The following is an 18061-nucleotide window of genomic DNA, read 5'->3' on the forward strand; positions in this document are numbered from 1 at the left end:
GCAGTCACCATCTGCAGTGATTTTGGAGCCCAGAAAAATAAAGTCTGACACTGTTTCCACTGTTTCCCCATCTATTTCCCATGAAGTGATGAGACCAGAGGCCATGATCTTCGTTTTCTGAATGTTGAGCTTTAAGCCAACTTTTTCACTCTCCACTTTCACTTTCATCAAGAGGCTTTTGAGTTCCTCTTCACTTTCTGCCATAAGGGTGGTGTCATCTGCATATCTGAGGTGATTGATATTTCTGCCGGATATCTTGATTCCAGCTTGTGTTTCTTCCAGTCCAGCGTTTCTCATGATGTACTCTGCATAGAAGTTAAATAAACAGGGTGACAATATACAGTCTTGACGTACTCCTTTTCCTATTTGGAACCAGTCTGTTGTTCCATGTCCAGTTCTAACTGTTGCTTCCTGACCTCCATACAAATTTCTCAAGAGGCAGATCAGGTGTTCTGGTATTCCCATCTCTTTCAGAATATTCCACAGTTTATTGTGATCCACACAGTCAAAGACTTTGGCATAGTCAATAAAGCAGAAATAGATGTTTTTCTGGAACTCTCTTGCTTTTTCAATGATCCAGCAGATGTTGGCAATTTGATCTCTGGTTCCTCTGCCTTTTCTAAAACCAGCTTGAACATCAGGAAATTCATGGTTCACATATTGCTGAAGCCTGGCTTGGAGAATTTTGAGCATTACTTTACTAGTGTGTGAGATGAGTGCAATTGTGCGATAGTTTGAGCATTCTTTGGCATTGCCTTTCTTGGGATTGGAATGAAAACTGCTCTTTTCCAGTCCTGTGGCCACTGCTGAGTTTTCCAAATTTGCTGGCATAGAGTGCAGCACTTTCACAGCATCATCTTTCAGGATTTGGAATAGCTCAACTGGAATTCCATCATCTCCACTAGCTTTGTTCATAGTGATGCTTTCTAAGGCCCACTTGACTTCACATTCCAGGATGTCTGGCTCTAGGTCAGTGATCACACCATTGTGATTATCTGGGTCGTGAAGATCTTTTTTGTACAGTTCTTCTGTGTATTCTTGCCATCTCTTCTTAATATCTTCTGCCTCTGTTAGGTCCACACCATTTCTGTCCTTTATCGAGCTCATCTTTGCATGAAATGTTCCTTTGGTATCTCTGATTTTCTTGAAGAGATCCCTAGTCTTTCCCATTCTGTTGTTTTCCTCTATTTTTTGCATTGATCGCTGAAGAAGGCTTTCTTATCTCTTCTTGCTATTCCCTGGAACTCTGCATTCAGATGTTTATATCTTTCCTTTTCTCCTCTGCTTTTCGCTTCTCTTCTTTTCACAGCTATTTGTAAGGCCTCCCCAGACAGCCATTTTGCTTTTTTGCATTTCTTTTCTATGGGAATGGTCTTGATCCCTGTCTCCTGTACAATGTCACGAACCTCATTCCATAGTTCATCAGGCACTCTATCTATCAGATCTAGGCCCTTAAATCTATTTCTCACTTCCACTGTATAATCATAAGGGATTTGATTTAGGTCATACCTGAATGGTCTAGTGGTTTTCCCTACTTTCTTCAATTTAAGTCTGAATTTGGCAATAAGGAGTTCATGGTCTGAGCCACAGTCAGCTCCTGGTCTTGTTTTTGCTGACTGTATAGAGCTTCTCCATCTTTGGCTGCAAAGCATATAATCAATCTGATTTCGGTGTTGACCATCTGGTGATGTCCATGTGTAGAGTCTTCTCTTGTGTTGTTGCAAGAGGGTGTTTGTTATGACCAGTGCATTTTCTTGGCAAAACTCTATTAGTCTTTGCCCTGCTTCATTCCGTATTCCAAGGCCAAATTTGCCTGTTACTCCAGGTGTTTCTTGACTTCCTACTTTTGCATTCCAGTCCCCTATAATGAAAAGGACATCTTTTTTGGGTGTTAGTTCTAAAAGATCTTGGAGGTCTTCAGAGAACCGTTCAACTTCAGCTTCTTCAGCATTACTGGTTGGGGCATAGACTTGGATTACTGTGATATTGAATGGTTTGCCTTGGAAACAAACAGAGATCAGTCTGTCGTTTTTGAGATTGCATCCAGGTACAGCATTTCAGACTCTTTTGTTGACCATGATGGCCACTCCATTTCTTCTGAGGGGTTCCTGCCCACAGTAGTAGATATAATGGTCATCTGAGTTAAATTCATCCATTCCAGTCCATTTCAGTTCGCTGATTCCTAGAATGTCGACATTCACTCTTGCCATAACAATCCTAAACACTAATGTGCCTAATAACAGAATTTCAAAAATATATGAGGCAAACATTGATAGAATTGCACTAATCTACAATTATATTCAGAGATTTCAACATCCTTCTCTCAATAACTGATAAAAAAGTAGAAAGAAAATCAGTAAAGATATAGAACAATATAGTACACTTGAACACTACTATTAATCAACTTGACCTAATTAATGTTTATAGAACAGCAGAGAACACACCCTTCTCAATTGCACATGGAATATTTACCAAGATAAGTCATATTCTGGGCTATTAAAAAAAAGTCTCAAAAATTTTTAAAGGGGTCAAGTCATACAATTCATGTTCTCTGACCAAAGTGCGATAAAATTAGAAATTGATAACAGAAAAATAGCTGGAAAATCCTTAAATATTTGAAAATTAGATAATATACTTTTAAATAATCCATGAAGCAATGAAAAAATCAAAAGGGAGATTAGAAAGTTTTTTTAACTTAATTAAAATGAAAACCTAACATATCAGTTTGCGGTTTGCTGTTAAAGCAGTACTTAGAGAGAAATGTATAACAATAAATGCCTGTTTTGGAAAAGGAGAAGGTCTCAAATCAATGACCTCAGTTTCTACTTTAAGAATCTAGGAGGAAAAAGAACAAATGAAACAAAGTAAGCAGAATAAACGAAATAATAATGATCAGAGTGGAAATCAATAACAGAAAACAAAGAAAATCGGTAGAGAAAAACCAATGAAACCAAAAAGTGGTTCTTTGGGGAAGTCAGTAAAAATTATAAACTTTTAGCCAAATTAATCAGAAAAAAAAGAGAGAGAGAAAAGTCATAAATTACCAATCTCAGGAATGAGAGAGTTGGCATCACTACTGATTCTATAGGTAGTAAATGAAAAATATGGTATTATTATGAACAACACTATGGCTATAAATCCAATGACTTAGATAAAATGGAAGTTCCTTGAAAGACACAACTATCAAAGTTCACTCAAGAAGAAATAAAAAACCTGAATGGCCCTAATCTATTAAAGACATTTAATTTGTAGTGAAAACTTTCCTTCAAAGAAAACTCTGGGCCAAATGATTTCATCTGGGCAATTCTATCAACCATTTAAGGAAGAAATAATATAAATTCTACACAAACTCTTCCAGAAAACTGGAAGGACTACCTCCTAACCTATTCTATGAGGTCAGGATTACTCTAATACCAGAAACACGGCATTATAAGAAAATTGTAGACCAAAACACCTCATGAACACAGATGCAACAATTTTTAACAAAATGTTAGTAAATCAAATCCAACAACATATGAAAAGGATAATACACCATGACCAGTTCACTACCCTAGGTTGGTTTAACATTTGAAAATCAGTCAGTGTAATTCACCATATTAACAAACTAAAAAGAAAAACCATATGCAGAAAAAGGATTGAGAAGGTTCAATATTCATTCCTGATTTAAAAAACTCTCAGGAAAGCAGAAAAAGAGGAGACATGCCTCTCAACATGATAGAGTATCTAGGAAAAGCCTACAATTAACATTATATTTAGTGGTAAAAGACTAAATGTATTCCCCCCAAGATGAGGAAGACTTTTTGCTCTTACCACTTCTATTCAATATCGTACTAGAGGTTCTAGCTAGTGCAATAAGGTAAGAAAAAGGAATAAAAGGCATTCAGGTTGGAAAGGAAGAAACAAAACTGTGTTTATTTGCCAGTGACACAATCATCTCTGTAGAAAATCCGATAGAATCTACAAAAAATCCAGTAGAGCTAGTAAGTGAATTTAGCAAAGTTGCAGGACATAAGATCAATATATAAAAGTTAATTGTACTTTATATACTACCAATGAATAATCAGAAGTTAAAATATAAAAACACTGGGACTTCCCTGATGGGCCAGTAGTTGGGATTTTGAGCTTCCACTTCAGGGGGCACAGGTTCGATCCCTGGTTGGGGAACTAGGATCCCACATGCTATGTGGAGTGGCTAAAAAACAAAAACGCTATTTAATAGCATCAAAAATATGAAGTATTTAGGAATAAATCCCAGAAAGGTGAACAAGACCTGTATCCTGAAAACTATAGACCATTGTTGAAAGAAATTAAAGAGAACTGAAATACATGGAATGATACATCATGCTGTTGTAATAATGTCAATTCTCCCCAAATAGATCTGTAGATTCAATGCAATCTTGATCAAAATCCCAAGGGCCTGTTTTGCAGAATTTGACAAGCTGATTCTAAAATCCATATAGAAATGCAAAGGAACTAGAATAGCAAAATCAATATTAAAAAAGAAAAGCAAAGTCAGAGAGCTTATATTATCTGACTTCAAGATTTATTAAAAAGCTAAAGCAATCAAGGCAGTGTGGTCTTAGAATCAAGATAGACAAAAAGATCAATGAAATAAAATAGAGAGGCCAGAATTAGACCCTTAACATACTTGATTAACTGATTTTTGACAAATGTGTATGGGTAATCAGTGCAGGACAAACTAGATATCCATGTCAAAGATAAAAAAAAAACTTATATATGACTCCAAAAGCAGGATCCATAAATGAGGAGAAAATAAGTTAGACTTCATAAAAATCAAGAATTTTTGCACTTTGAAAAACTTTAGAATTAAAAGGTATGCCTAGATTGGGAGACAATATGTACAAATCCCATATCTCATAAAAGACTTGTATCCAGAATATATAAACACCTCTCAAAACCCATTAATGAGAAACAAACACTCCAACTGAAAAAAATAAGCAAGAGACTTGAATCGAAACTTCACCCAAGAGCACTTACTGATGACAAGTAAGCCCATGAAAAGATGCTCAGTATCTTTAGTCATTAAGGAAATGCCAGTCAAAACTGCAATAAGGTAACACTTCTCAACTGTCAGAAGGGCTAAAATGAAAAAGACTGACCATACCTAATATTGTCAAGGATGGAGAGCAACTGAAATTCTCATTTACCACTAGTAAGAATGGAAAATGACACACCTTTGAAAAGTAGTTTGGCCCTTTCTTAATATGCTTAATATACATGTACAATAGGATTCAGTTGTCCCATTCTTAGAAATTTATACCCAAGAGAAATAAAAGCACATGTTCATAGAAGGATGTGCACACAGATACTCATGACAACTTTATTTATAATGGGACAAAACTGGAAATAACCTATATGTCATCACCACATGATTAGATAGACAAATTGTGGCATATCTCTATAATGAATACTACTCAGCAATAAAAGGGAAAAAAGAACTATTGTAGACGACTGAATAATCAACAACAGAGTAATTTCAAAATTATTATGCTGAGTAGAAGAAACCATACAAAGAAAGTACATACAATCCCATTTGTTTAAAATTCTGGAAAATGCAAACTAATATACAGTAATAGAAGACTGTGGTTGCCTGGAGAGGGAGTGAGTGTAGGAGAGTGATGTATGGAGGGATTACACAGAGGCCTGGGGAAACTTTTGGAGGGGATGGGTATGTTCATTACCTTGATGATTGTTGATAGTTCCATGTATACATATATCAAAACTGTTCACTCTAGACATGCATAGTTTATTCTATATCAAATATGCTTCCATAAAGCTATTTTAAAAGCTATTTTAAAATGTATACAGTGGGCACACTATGTGTGCCAGGTAAGTGTTTTAAGTGTGTAAAATGCGATCTCCTCTTTAATTATCACAACAAACCTACAGGCTGGTGCTATGATTGTACCCTTTTACAGATGACACTGAAGCTCAGAGTTGTTCACGTCCAAGGCTACCCAGTTAGTAAGTGGCAGCCTGACCACACTCTCACTCTTAACTGTGAACTTGCAGTAGAAAGAAATATCTATGAGAGGCACAATAAAGTGCTAAGAGTCCACACTTTCATTATCTAGATCCTCCTAAGAAAGTGTGTTGTCACATTAGAGAAGGATTTGTACTATAGCTGTGATTATATATTATTGAATAGATTATCGTAAAGGTCATCACCATAATTTTCTTTAACAAGATATTTGGCCTTCAAACTACATCATTTTTTCACATCCAGTCTTGAGAGACTATTTGATCACCTCTGATTCAAGAGTCAGAGATGACTTAGAAACCACACCACCCTGGGTGGTTTGATCAAACCCAGGTTTGATCTCCGGATTGTGAACATCCGCTGGAGGAGGGCATGGCAACCCACCCAATGTTCTTGCCTGGGGAATCCCATGGGCAGAGGAGCCCGGTGGTCTACAGTCCATGGGGTTGCAAAAAGCCAGACATGACTGAAGCAACTTAGCACAGAGTGAGGCAAAAGGGGGATGCTAAGTCGCTTCAGTAGTGTCCGACTCTGTGCGACCCCATAGACGGCAGCCCATCAGGCTCCGCCGTCCCTAGGATTCTCCAGGCAAGAACACTGGAGTGGGTTGCTATTTCCTTCTCCAATGCATGAAAGTGAAAAGTGAAAGTGAATTCGCTAAGTCGTGTCCGACTCTTAGCGACCCCATGGACTGCAGCCTACCAGGCTCCTCTGTCCATGGGATTTTCTAGGCAAGAGTACTGGAGTGGGGTGCTATTGCCTTCTCCAAAAGGGGGACACATTCTTTAAAAAAATCTTGCTTGTTTATAGTTCCTTGAATGTATTGCTGAATTGAGGTATCAGCACCTTTAAGTATTAGAACCTTGATCTAAATAGCAGTTGCTATGTTCTGAATGTTTGTGTCTTTTCAAAATTCACAGCCAAAACTTATTGCCCAATGTAATATTGTTATAAGGTGGGACCTTTGAGAAGTGATTAGGTCATGAGAGTGGAGCCCTCATGTCTGGGATTAATACTTTTACAAAAGAGATTCCATAGAGCTCTCTAGCCCCTTCCACCATCTGAATATACAGTGAGAAGTCTGCAACCTGGAAGAAGGCTCTCACCTTATAATATTGGCACCCTTAACTCAGAGTCCAGCTTCCAGAACTGTGAGAAATAAATTTATGTTGTTTATAAGGTGCTTAAAGTAAAGTAGTCGCTCAGTCGTGTCTGACTCTTTGCAACCCCATGAACTGTGGCCTACCAGGCTCCTCTGTCCATGGGATTTCCCAGGCTGGAGTACTCGGGTGGTTTGCCATTTCCTTTTCCAGGGGCTTTTCCTGACCCAGAGATCGAACCTGGGTCTCCAGCATTGCAGGCAGACGCTGTACCATCTGAGTCACCAGGGAAGTCCCAGGTATCTTGGGAACTAATTGGTTAATAACTACTCATTGGAAAAGACTCTGATGCCGGGAGGGATTGGGGGCAGGAGGAGAAAGGGACGACAGAGGATGAGATGGCTGAATGACCTCACTGACTCGATGGACGTGAGGTTGAGTGAACTCCAGGAGTTGGTGATGGACAGGGAGGCCTGGCGTGCTGCAATTCATGGGGTCGCTAAGAGTCGGACACGACTGAGCAACTGAACTGAACTGAACTGAAGAGAGTGTGGAGTAAGCAATTCAAATGATTGTGCCTACTTTACAGATGGACAAACTGAGGTTCAAAAAGATTAAGGTGACTTAGTTTCAGGTCTGGGGTAAGGGATGTCTCCCTCCTCCTACCAGGGCTCCCTGTCCACTGAACCACAAGGCTCCAACTGCTGTTGATAGACTTCTGCGATTTTTTTTTTCCTCCGATGGCCAAAGATCGGATAAATTGAGTTCCTCGTGTTTACAGATGTCAGAAATTCCAAAAACTGAGCACTGCAATATTGCTGGACATTTCTTCTGCGACTGCCGTTCAGGAAAAAGGTAAGACTTGGCATTTACAAGGATCACGGGGCCCTCGAGTCCACATAGCACCTTTCGGGTTTCAACGCCCGCGTGCTGGCTGACAGCCCGCCAGCGTGTTAGGCGGCCGCGTCCCGGCGCTCTGCCCGGCTGCCCCTCCCGCGCGGCTTGGTGGGGGCGTCGGGGAGGCGGGCCCGGGGACGCTTGCGAGGCGCTCCGGCGCGGCGCCCCCTACCGGCGCCCTGCTCCCTCGCCCCGGATCCGGTCCGGGCGGCGCGGGGACGCCGGCCTGACAGCCAGCGAGCGGACCGGCGAACGGCGCGGAGCGCCGCGAGCGAACGGGCGCGCCCTGCAGGGGTAGGTGGGCCTCGGGACGCAGGCAGGAGGGCGGGCGGGGGAGGCGTGCGCGGGCGGGGGCCGGGGACGGGCGGGGGGCGCGCGCCGGGGGTCGACGAGGGGGCGGGGTGGGCGGGGGGCCCGGCGGCGGGGGCGCGCGCGGCGGCGCGCGGCGGGCGCGAGTCATCAATTATGCAAGGACTCGGGCGGCGCGGGGGGCGGGCGCGGGGAGCGCTCCAAGATGGCGCCCACCGCAGTCCCGCCCGCCGCATCCTCGGCGCCTCTGCAGTCCGGCCGCGCCTCCCGGGCCCCGCGCTAGGGCCGCCGCTGCCTCCCTCGCCGCCGCTGCCGTAAGTCGCCCCAGAGCCCCTGCCCCGGCGCCGCTCCTCGTCTACCGGGTTCCCTTTCTCGCCTCGGGACCCTGGAGCGGGGCTCGCCCATCTCCAGCCAGGGGCTTTGCCGCAGAGTGCGCGGCGGGGCTCTAGGGGCCATGGAGCGGGGTTTCTGCCCTCCCGGTTTTGTACAGGTGCTTGGAAGTCTTGCTTCCTTCTAATGTCTTTATTGGGGATCCCTGAGGAGAACTGAGGACCATTGCCCCCCACCCCCATACACCCTCTCTCTCCTCCGCTCTTGGCTGCACAGGGGGACTCTGGCTGCCCTCGGCGCCCCTTCCGTGGTGCAGCACCCCCTCCTTCCTGTATCCCAGAGCCAGGGCAGAGTCGGGGCCCCTTGCCCGGTTGCACTGGAAGGGCAGCGCTGTCCGGATCTTCCAGAGCAGCTCCTTAGCTCTACCCCCTCCCCCATGTCTTACTGCATCCTTCTCCCCCATCCAGCTCCAGATTGTTACCAACTGCAGAAGCCAGGGGCTCGTGGGTTCTTAGGGTAGCCGGGACTCCCCTGTCCTTTACTCGGATGCGTCCGTCCCCCTTCCGACAGGGTGCTCTGGGGCTGTGTTGGGGGCCCCCGGGACCTTCCTCGGCAGGCTAGGATTCCTGCATTAGGGAGTACATCACTTTGAGAATATCCCCTTCCCCCACCCCCACCCCTACGCCACCCGATGCAGAGCCTGCTCCTCTCCTCCTCTCTCTTGCCCTCCCCCACCGTGCCACCGGCAGCGAGCACCCTGGGCTTCTGCTAGCTTTCGGCTTACAGGCCTGCCCAGCTGCACGGGCTTGGACCCCAGCTCTGTAGTTCTCTCTTGGTACTCGGGGGACTGCAAAGCCTCTGCATTTTTCCTGAGAGCTCAGCTCCATCCTCTCTGTGCCAGCAGCAACCACCAGTGGAGACTTGGCAGTTAACTTTCGGGGGGCTTAGCCAGGGCTTTCAGACCCCTTCAAGGGTCCCAGTTTCGAAGTGGTATGGAGTAGGAATCATTTTTCAGTCTGATAAATATGATTTTTCAAACCAGGCATTCCTTCCAGGTACCCCACCCTGTGCCCTCTTCCTCACTTACACTGCAGTTTTTGAAACATGGGGGAATACATTTTACATCCGGAGACTCCAAGGTTCAGTATCAGTATCCATAATAAAAGGATGTCGTCTGTTTGGGGTGGGGGGGGGAGAGTTGGAGAAGAAACTTTGCATTGCATCTGGCTAATTCAGGGGGAGGGAGAAATAATTAACATGGAGCGAGAGCTACCAAACAGGGAAAATTGCTTTTAATGCATGCACAGTGGGCACCAGAGAAGTCGGGATGGAGGCAGGAAGTGTAGGTGAGGGCTCTGGGAGCCAACGGGGAAGGCACTTTTTGTAACTGTTTCTCAAGTTTGAACCTGGAGAGCCTTCAGAGAGGTAGGGGTGTGCTAAGGCTGGGGGTGTTTTAGTTTTCCAAGGGAGATTTCGGGTGTGGTAGGTTTTCCCTGTTTCACAGTCTTTCTGTACTTCTCTTTTCTCCACGTGCATTAGAAGATAATGGTGGTTGGGGGACTTTTTTTTTTTCTTAAGAAAAAAATTTTTATTTTTGATGTGTAATGCAAATGGCTGGGTGACATTACCATCCAGTACCATCCTGGTAGAAATCTTGGGGGAATCAGACTTAAAATGCTGAAAGCTTTGTAATACATTGCCTTTAACCTGGTTCTTGAAATACTGCAGCATTTTTTCTTTGGAGCTCATGACACACAAGGCCTTCAGTTCTCCCTGAAAGAGAATTTGATTGCTTGGAAGGGGGGTGGTAGTGATGGCTTGGCACTCAGCGAACATTGTCTGTCCTAGAAATTGAGGCTGTCCCTGGAGAGGGCTCTAAGCATGTTATGTGTTCTGTGGACATCTGATACAGGATATGTGTAAATGTGTTGTGGTTCTTATTAGTGCTGCTGGTGGGTACTGCAGCGCAGTTCTTGAGAGTGCAGGCCAGTTACTGGTCTTCTGGGTTCAGTCTGAAAGGCTGACTTAATACATCTTCAGTTTTCTTTTGGGGTTTTGTCAAGTTTTATCAAAATATGGAAGGATTTTATTTTAAATTAATAAAGGATTATGAAATGGCAGATAGTATACTTAAAAATAAACAACGATACAATTGGTTGTTGCTTTCTTTGCAGGGTCTGTAACAAACGTTTCTCAGGGCCCAGCTTGCCCAGCTTTGGTTGCCTGTATGGAGGTTTACGCCAGGGTTTCTTGCTGTGGTGCTGAAAGGACAGTTCCCTGGCAGGCCTGCTAGTGGAGTGCATACATGCTGGACAGGGTTTGGGTTTTTCTTGCTTTTAAATCAGCAGGCTCTCCTGTAGATGTGTGCATGCGCAGCTTGGTTCATACTTGAAGTTGCAGACCTAGTTATCATATTTTATTACTCCCACATAACTCTTCATTTTGGCTGTCCCTCATGGAGACAGTGTTTTTGCAGGCTGCAACAGATCCATATGTAAGTCACACAGTGACATTTTGCTGACTGCATTATTTCAGCACATTTTGATAATTTCAAATAGCAAGAAACTATTAATGTTATGAGATTTTGGTCTCCCAAACTAATCACCTGGCTTGCTAAGTTAAGCTGGATCAGAAGGGCATCTTATTTGGGTTGGTTTGAACAGTGAGCTGGGAAAAGGACTTGACACAGCAGAGGCTGGTATGTAGTTCATTGTTTCGCCAAAGTAATTTGTCAAAAAAATATTTTAAAATCCTAAAATAGTGAAGACGGCCATAAAATTCAGCCTGTATGGATCTCCCACCTAGCACAGGGATCCCCTTATATGAGACTTCTCATAAAGCAGCTCATTCCACTGGGGTTCCACTGTGACTGAAGCACTTCTGTGTCATTGAAAAAGTAACATAAAGTTAAAAGACATATAAATTGGGTATGATCAGGGGCAGATGTCATTCTTGTGCTTCTTACTAAGAAAAGACTGACATTCAGTGTTCTATAGGGATTATACAAGAAACCTGCACCTGCTTGAAAAGAATACAGAGATAGAGACATATCCACCCAAAGAAAGGAAAACATTCTTGAATGGAAGCAAAAATAATTATCTTTAATGGGCTGATAGTATATAACAAGTTGTTCTAGAGCCACATGCATGAACTAATGAATACTTAATTCCTATAGATTATATCTGCGAAGGAAAATAAAACCACACTGTTTAGAAAGTGTTAAAAATGCAGTTTATTCAGCAGTTGCTTAAAGTAGGGTGTGGGCAGCAGCTGGCTCACCCCAGCAGACCCATGGCCCCCAGGCCGAGTGCTGGGTGCTCCAGCCCAGCCATGGTGCAAGGTTCCCCCATAACAGATACTCATCGCCCAGTGTCGTGGGAAGGCCCAGTTGCCACAGATTATGTGCCCATCATGCAAGCCTCTCTGCCATGCTCCCCTAGCTTCAGCAGCGCCTGGAGGTAACACCACCTGCTCTCTCCACACCTAGCCTTTGTTCTGGAAACCTCAGAGAGGACTGGGGCTTGACTTGTCTCAGGGAATGTTGCCCCTGGGCCCTGGTTTAAGCCTACACTCCTGACCTCTCTGCTCACCTTAAGGGCTCTCTTAAAGCCCACTGCCTCCTCTGCAGCTCCTCAGGGGTACCATTCTTTCCACTCTGGGTCTTGCCTTCTCCTAGCAGTGTCCCAGCTCCTGGCAGCCTGGGGACAACTCTACATAGAGTGACCTGGGACCAGGCACAGGGAAACTTGGATAGCTCAAGCAATGTCTAACTGCATAAACAGTAATGTCTGAATAGAGTGCTCTGGGCTGTAGGTGGTTCCTGCAATTGGCAAAAAAAAAAAAAAAAAAAAAGCCAGTTTATTCAGAGATGAGTTTCCGTAATTATAAAAATAAAGTATACTTATTACAATGTGCAAAATGGGGGAAAAAGTCATCGTTAGTGAAACAGTTGTTTTATGGTTATTTCAGTTTTGTTTTGTTTTTCTGTGAAGAGGGAAAGAAGCATTTGCAAAAGTTATTCAGAATAATAAAAATAAGTATTTTAAAACCAAGCCTTTTAAACTCTTAAGTAAACAGTCTACTAGTCATTTAGAGATGTAACTGCTAGACTGTTAGATTTCAGTTTCCTTTTTTTTGGAATCATTTTTTTTAAATTTCAAGAAATTATCTTTAATGTAAAAGAATTCATTCTTAGAATTGGGCTCAAATGTAGCCAGTTAACTAGAAGAATAAAAAAACTTCTCTCAATCAGGGACTCAATAAATATTCTCCCTCTGCACCTACTGTGTGTGAAGCCTTGTACTAAGCACTAACACTCTTTAAATGGCAAGAACCAGCTTAGAAAATGATAACATGCTCAAAAACTGTGACTATTAAAGTGTTAAAAGAAGGGAACAGAACTTTCACCCTCCATGTATATTAATTGCTGAAATATTGAATGGTAGCATATTAGATCTAGCCCGGTGATTCAACCTAAAAAGAATAATTTTGTGCAGAAACATGAAGTAAATGTGTGTAAAGAAAAGGCAAAGAAGAAATTTGAAAAAATTTTCTTTGTCCCTTTGTGAAGTTATGGATACACAACCAGGACTTGCAGTTAAGGACGTATCAGGAATTAGGGTGAAATGAAGACCCAAGAAGGCTGTCCTGGTTACACCATCAAGAGGAAAAAGTCAGAAGCAGTGTGGGCTTTGGGGATAGGCAACACTAAAGTTCAAGTCTCCGCTCTTCTACTTACTAGCTTTGTCACCTTGGATAGGTTATTTAATCAATCTGAGCTTTGGTGTTCTCATCTGTAAAAATAGGAATAATAATACCTACGTGGCATGGTGTTTGTGGGGATTAAATGAAATCTCTGTTTCCTTATGGTTTCTGACACATAGAGCTCAGTGTATATTAGCTCCTTTTCCTCTCGGGATTTAGCAGCTTAGTGTGTATTTATATGTGTATTTGATATAGTATATGTGTACTATATTAAATTTCAGTAGTCTGAAAAGCAGACAGTTGCTTTATCTTCAGTCTGGCAGAGGATAGAGTCGAGAGGTATCCTGACTTTGGATGGACATTGCTAATGTAAAAGGAGAAAAGTTTTACTGTACAGTTGCAGTGCTGACCGCCACTCCCCCCCCGCCCAACCCCTCCGCCATGCAACCGCAGTTACTAAAGCAATTCTTTCTGCGTTCATTCCCAAACTATTCTAGAATAGGACTTTTTACCAAACAGGAATGCTCTGGCCCTCACCAGTTGGCAGGCAGCTGAGCTGGTTTTAGCCATGGCTTGAGATCTGAAGGTGGAATGGACTCAAAGGCTGAGGCTCCCCTGTATTCTCGAGTTGGATGTCTTAACTGTGCTAAGTGATTATGCGGGTTTGGAGCTGCTTTTGTCTTTAGCACTCTTTTAGATTTTCCCATTGTATAGTCTTTTTTGTGGGGAGGGGGTGGGTGGGGAGTGCAGCATGTGGGCTCTTAATTCCCCGGCCAGGGATCAAACCCATGACCCTGCATTGGGAGTGTGGAGTCTTAACCACTGGACCACCAGGGAAGTCCTCAATTATATAGTCTTCTAACGGCTTTCTTTGAATGAGTGTCTTACATTTAGGTCTCATGGCTGACCATCTACCTAATTATTACTCTTATGTTTATAAAAACTTTAAAAATCTTTTGATGAGTTGATTGAGTTAGGTAAGACAGATATTATTCTACCCATTTTCAATCTGAGGAAATTAAGTATCCTAGCTTGAGTTGTCCAGGGCTATGGGACCATTAAATGATGGAGTGGAGACAGGGACCCAGGTTGGTTAATTCATGCTTAAAAGATTTTTTTTTGTATTAAATGGTGTTATATTCTGATATTCATATAACCAAGTGATGTGAACAATTTTGGCTTTATTTTAGGAAATTATCATTATCCTAGGTAGCTAAACATATCTTAGTGAGTGGGCATAATGAAAGATTCTGGGATAGGCAGAGGGAAGGCCAGAGTACCTTTGAAGGAGAGCATTCTGGAAGCAGGAAGGATGAGGGAAAATGAGCAGAAGATGTATCTTATCAATAAATAGAGTATAGATAAAAAGAGGAGGCATGGAAGTAACGTGCTTGTTTTGTTTCTGCAGCTATCCTAGCTACTTTTTTTAAGAAGTCGTCATGTCTTGGGGTTTGCTTGTCTTTCTTAATTTCTCTTGCACATAAACACATGTTTGGCTCCTCACAAATGCTCCCACATTGCCAACATAAGTTATAACCAGGGCCATAGGGGAATTACGGCCACCATCACCTGGACTTTTTTTTTGCTTATGCAAGGCTGAAATTGGTGTCGGAGTCAGAGAAAAATTGCTCCTGGTGGGTGAGGGTAACCTAGTTGAAGTAGAAAAAGTTCTGGGAGGCTCTTAGTCTAAAAGAACAAAGGTGAAAGCAGATAACAGTTCTGATCCCTTAGGTATATGCAGATGTGTCGTACTGAGCAGAGCAGAACAGAAGAAAAGTGGCGACTCTGAGGGTCTGAGATGTGCTCTTAGTTCGGAACTGAAGCGCTCTTGATCCTGGAAGGAGTTGATTGGGTTAGGATAACTAAAATGTTGTCTGGAGAGGTTTTATATTCACTCTTGGTGGTGGTGAGAGGCTTCCTGTGTTCACCGGGCTTGTTCCAGGATCTGGAAATGGAAAGCACTGAAGTTCCTTCATTATCCTGCTCCTTTCATGTTCAGTTGATTAGTGTGATTTTTTATGCTGTAAAATCTTTTGAGTTCCTGGGAGTAAGAACATCAGAGAAATACAGTGAATGCTTATTTATCCAGGGATGGGTTATCTAGGCTATAAATTATACGTGCCATTTATTTTCCTCCCTTTTTCTACATTTTGAGTATTTAACTGATTATTAGCATTTCCGTCAGAGTGAACTTGGAAAAGGAGAAAAGGTCAAAATTAAAATGTTACTGTAAATTTTTAGATAGTGATTGATAAAGAAATCAATTAAAAAAAGTAGCTCATTTTTCATCTATTCTTACTCTCTCCTTATCTTAAAGTACAGACAGTTGAAAGCTGAGCCTCCAAAAGTTTAATGTTCACCAGAAGCCAGTATGAAATGGCATTTTTCCTTCATTTTACTGAGTGACAGCCCTGTAAATAAATAGGTTTTAATTTATTACATGGTTAGTTTCTTATTTCACAAGGAATTTTTCTTCAACTAAGGATAAATGCAGCAGGCTTTTGCTTCACATTCACTAGTATCTTTTTGTTTTAGCAAGCAGCTGAATAAAAATGCTTTTAACTGAAAGCAAATTGATGCATTATTATTAAATTGCAGAGAAGGATTGAGCGGGTTTCAAAAAGACTGATAGCGCTTTCTTGGAGGTCAGAATACCCAAAAATCTCATTTGCCACAGAATTCCCAATTGGATAGCCAGAGATTTTGGTGAAAATTAAAAGGAGAAATGTCTTGTTTCTAGGAATGATACCTTGAAGAAAATAAAGCATTTAAAATAGATTTATACTGTGATAAGGAAGTAATCATTGGGAGTGTGAGAAATTGTCAAAGTGGAGAGTGAGAGAAAGTGAAAAGAATGACTGCAGTATATGTACATCTATGGCTGATTCATGTTGACGTTTGACAGAAAGCAACAAAATTCTGTAAAGCAAGTATCCTTCAATTAAAAAAAAAAGAATGACTGCAGTGAAAAGGGACAAGGGAATTTGGATATGAACTTGGGGAGAGTTCTCTCTCCTCTGCAGACTCCTTTGGGTACATGTCTCTGTTCTATTCCCTGAGCTAGAGTGATCCTGAACTTCTGGATCTAGCACAGACCTTTAGGAGGATGTTTTGTGTTTTAAATGTTATTTTACCCCTTCCTCTGCTAGAACTTTGCTGCAGATTGCTTACTTTTCCTGATCTCTGCTTTGGAAAAGATGGAGAATACTTTCTTGCTTTGTAATAAAACAAACAAACAAAAAATGGTAATATTCTTAAATGTGTTTTTAATTAACTTTTTTTTTAAAAAAAAAAAAGGATTTTAAGTCACTTACTATAAAAACGTTTTCTCAAAAGGCACTGTTGCAGGTATCTCTCCATTCTATACATAAAATTCATCTTTAACATTTATTTGTTTGAATAGTTAACAGAGGCAAAGGGTTTAAAAAGTCAGAAGCTTCAAAGTTAAGTCTTCTTATCCTGTCACCTTCACTCCGTGTGCATTCTGTAAAGATAACTACTGTTACCAGTTTCTTTGTATCCTTTCTACATGATATGCTTGTAAACACTTTCTCTTCCTTGTCCCCCACACAATTATATCCATTGTCTTTTGAGGAAGACTGTTAAAATAGTTTGAGGATTTGAATTCTCAGTCTAGGTCATTTTAGATCAATTAATCCCCCCTTAGCAAAAAAATTTAGTGACATTCTTAAATGTACTTTTTTTAAATTTCCTTTTTTTTTTTTTTTTAAAGGATATTAAGTCATTTAATATAAACACATTTTCTCAAAAGGCACTGTTGAAGGTATCTCTTCCATTCTGGGTTATAAATTTGGGGATTTGAATATAATTAGAGTATAATTAGAAGTATATTCAAATTAGAATAGAAATTTCACCAAGAACAAATCAGTAGGACTAGGGTAGGATACCCCAGTGGCAGATAAGCCTGCAAAGATGGGGGAGAGTTAGCTAAACATTATGAATTTGTCAACGTTGCAGTTATCCTTGGAGACAATGGAGAACATAGAAGGTGGTTGTTGTTCTAAGGCATACAGAATGATACGTCATCAAAGTTTATAATATTTTAGGAGGATTGGGCAGCAGCGAATGTATAGTAGGGTGAACTAGAACAGGAATGGACTTCCAGTTAATTGGCTGTTTGATTTGGCCGAGTTGTGTGGTGACAAAGCCTTGGACCTGGATAGTAGTGGTGAAGACGACAAGGAAAGAACATGAATATAATTTTTACATGTGTGTCACATGGATGTGTGTGTTTAAGCAACATTTTTTAATGTAAGAAGTAGTCTCTAAGAAAGCCCAGTAGAACTTGGTAAATAACTTTACTTGAGGGGAAGGAAGGAGGAGGAGTTAAAAGATTATTTTGCTCTTCTAAAGTTGAGAGACAGAGAATCTTCTCTTTAGAAAATCTGAGGAAATAAGTTCTGTAATATACGTTGGCAGTCTAGTCCAGAGCATCTTGGTTAGCAGGCTACTGATTGCTAACTTTTTATCTTTTCTCTGCAGAGGGTTTTTCCCCTGAGCTTCTCATGCTTTCTTTAAGGAAAATCTAAGTCTTGCAACTTTTTTATTCTGTGTGTTCTCTCACTGATAAAGATTACTTAATCTTTGTGGGTTTCTATCCTTTACTTATTTTGTGGTCTTTCATTCTGTCCGTATATAGACACTTAGCTCCCTTGATTCTCTCAACTTTTTCCTTGACACTCTCAGCTAACCTTTGGTT

The 18061-nt window shown here is 41.7% G+C and overlaps 1 protein-coding gene across 7 annotated transcripts in view; it reads left to right on the forward strand.

Moving 5' to 3' along the window:
• Window positions 1–8199: 8199 nt before the first annotated feature.
• Window positions 8200–18061, forward strand: part of SCN8A (sodium voltage-gated channel alpha subunit 8) — a 197048-nt gene continuing 187186 nt past the window's right edge. For 6 of the 7 annotated variants that reach the window (XM_027542916.1, XM_027542918.1, XM_027542920.1 and 3 more), the window contains exon 1: window positions 8491–8621. The gene's annotated coding sequence lies outside the window, so the exon portion shown is untranslated. Of the gene's footprint in view, window positions 8293–8490; window positions 8622–18061 lie in introns of those variants that run through there. The other variant, XM_027542915.1, reaches the window with a different exon arrangement.

This window comes from Bos indicus x Bos taurus, chromosome 5, assembly GCF_003369695.1.
Source record: "Bos indicus x Bos taurus breed Angus x Brahman F1 hybrid chromosome 5, Bos_hybrid_MaternalHap_v2.0, whole genome shotgun sequence".
In the NCBI taxonomy this organism is placed as follows: Eukaryota; Metazoa; Chordata; class Mammalia; order Artiodactyla; family Bovidae; genus Bos; species Bos indicus x Bos taurus.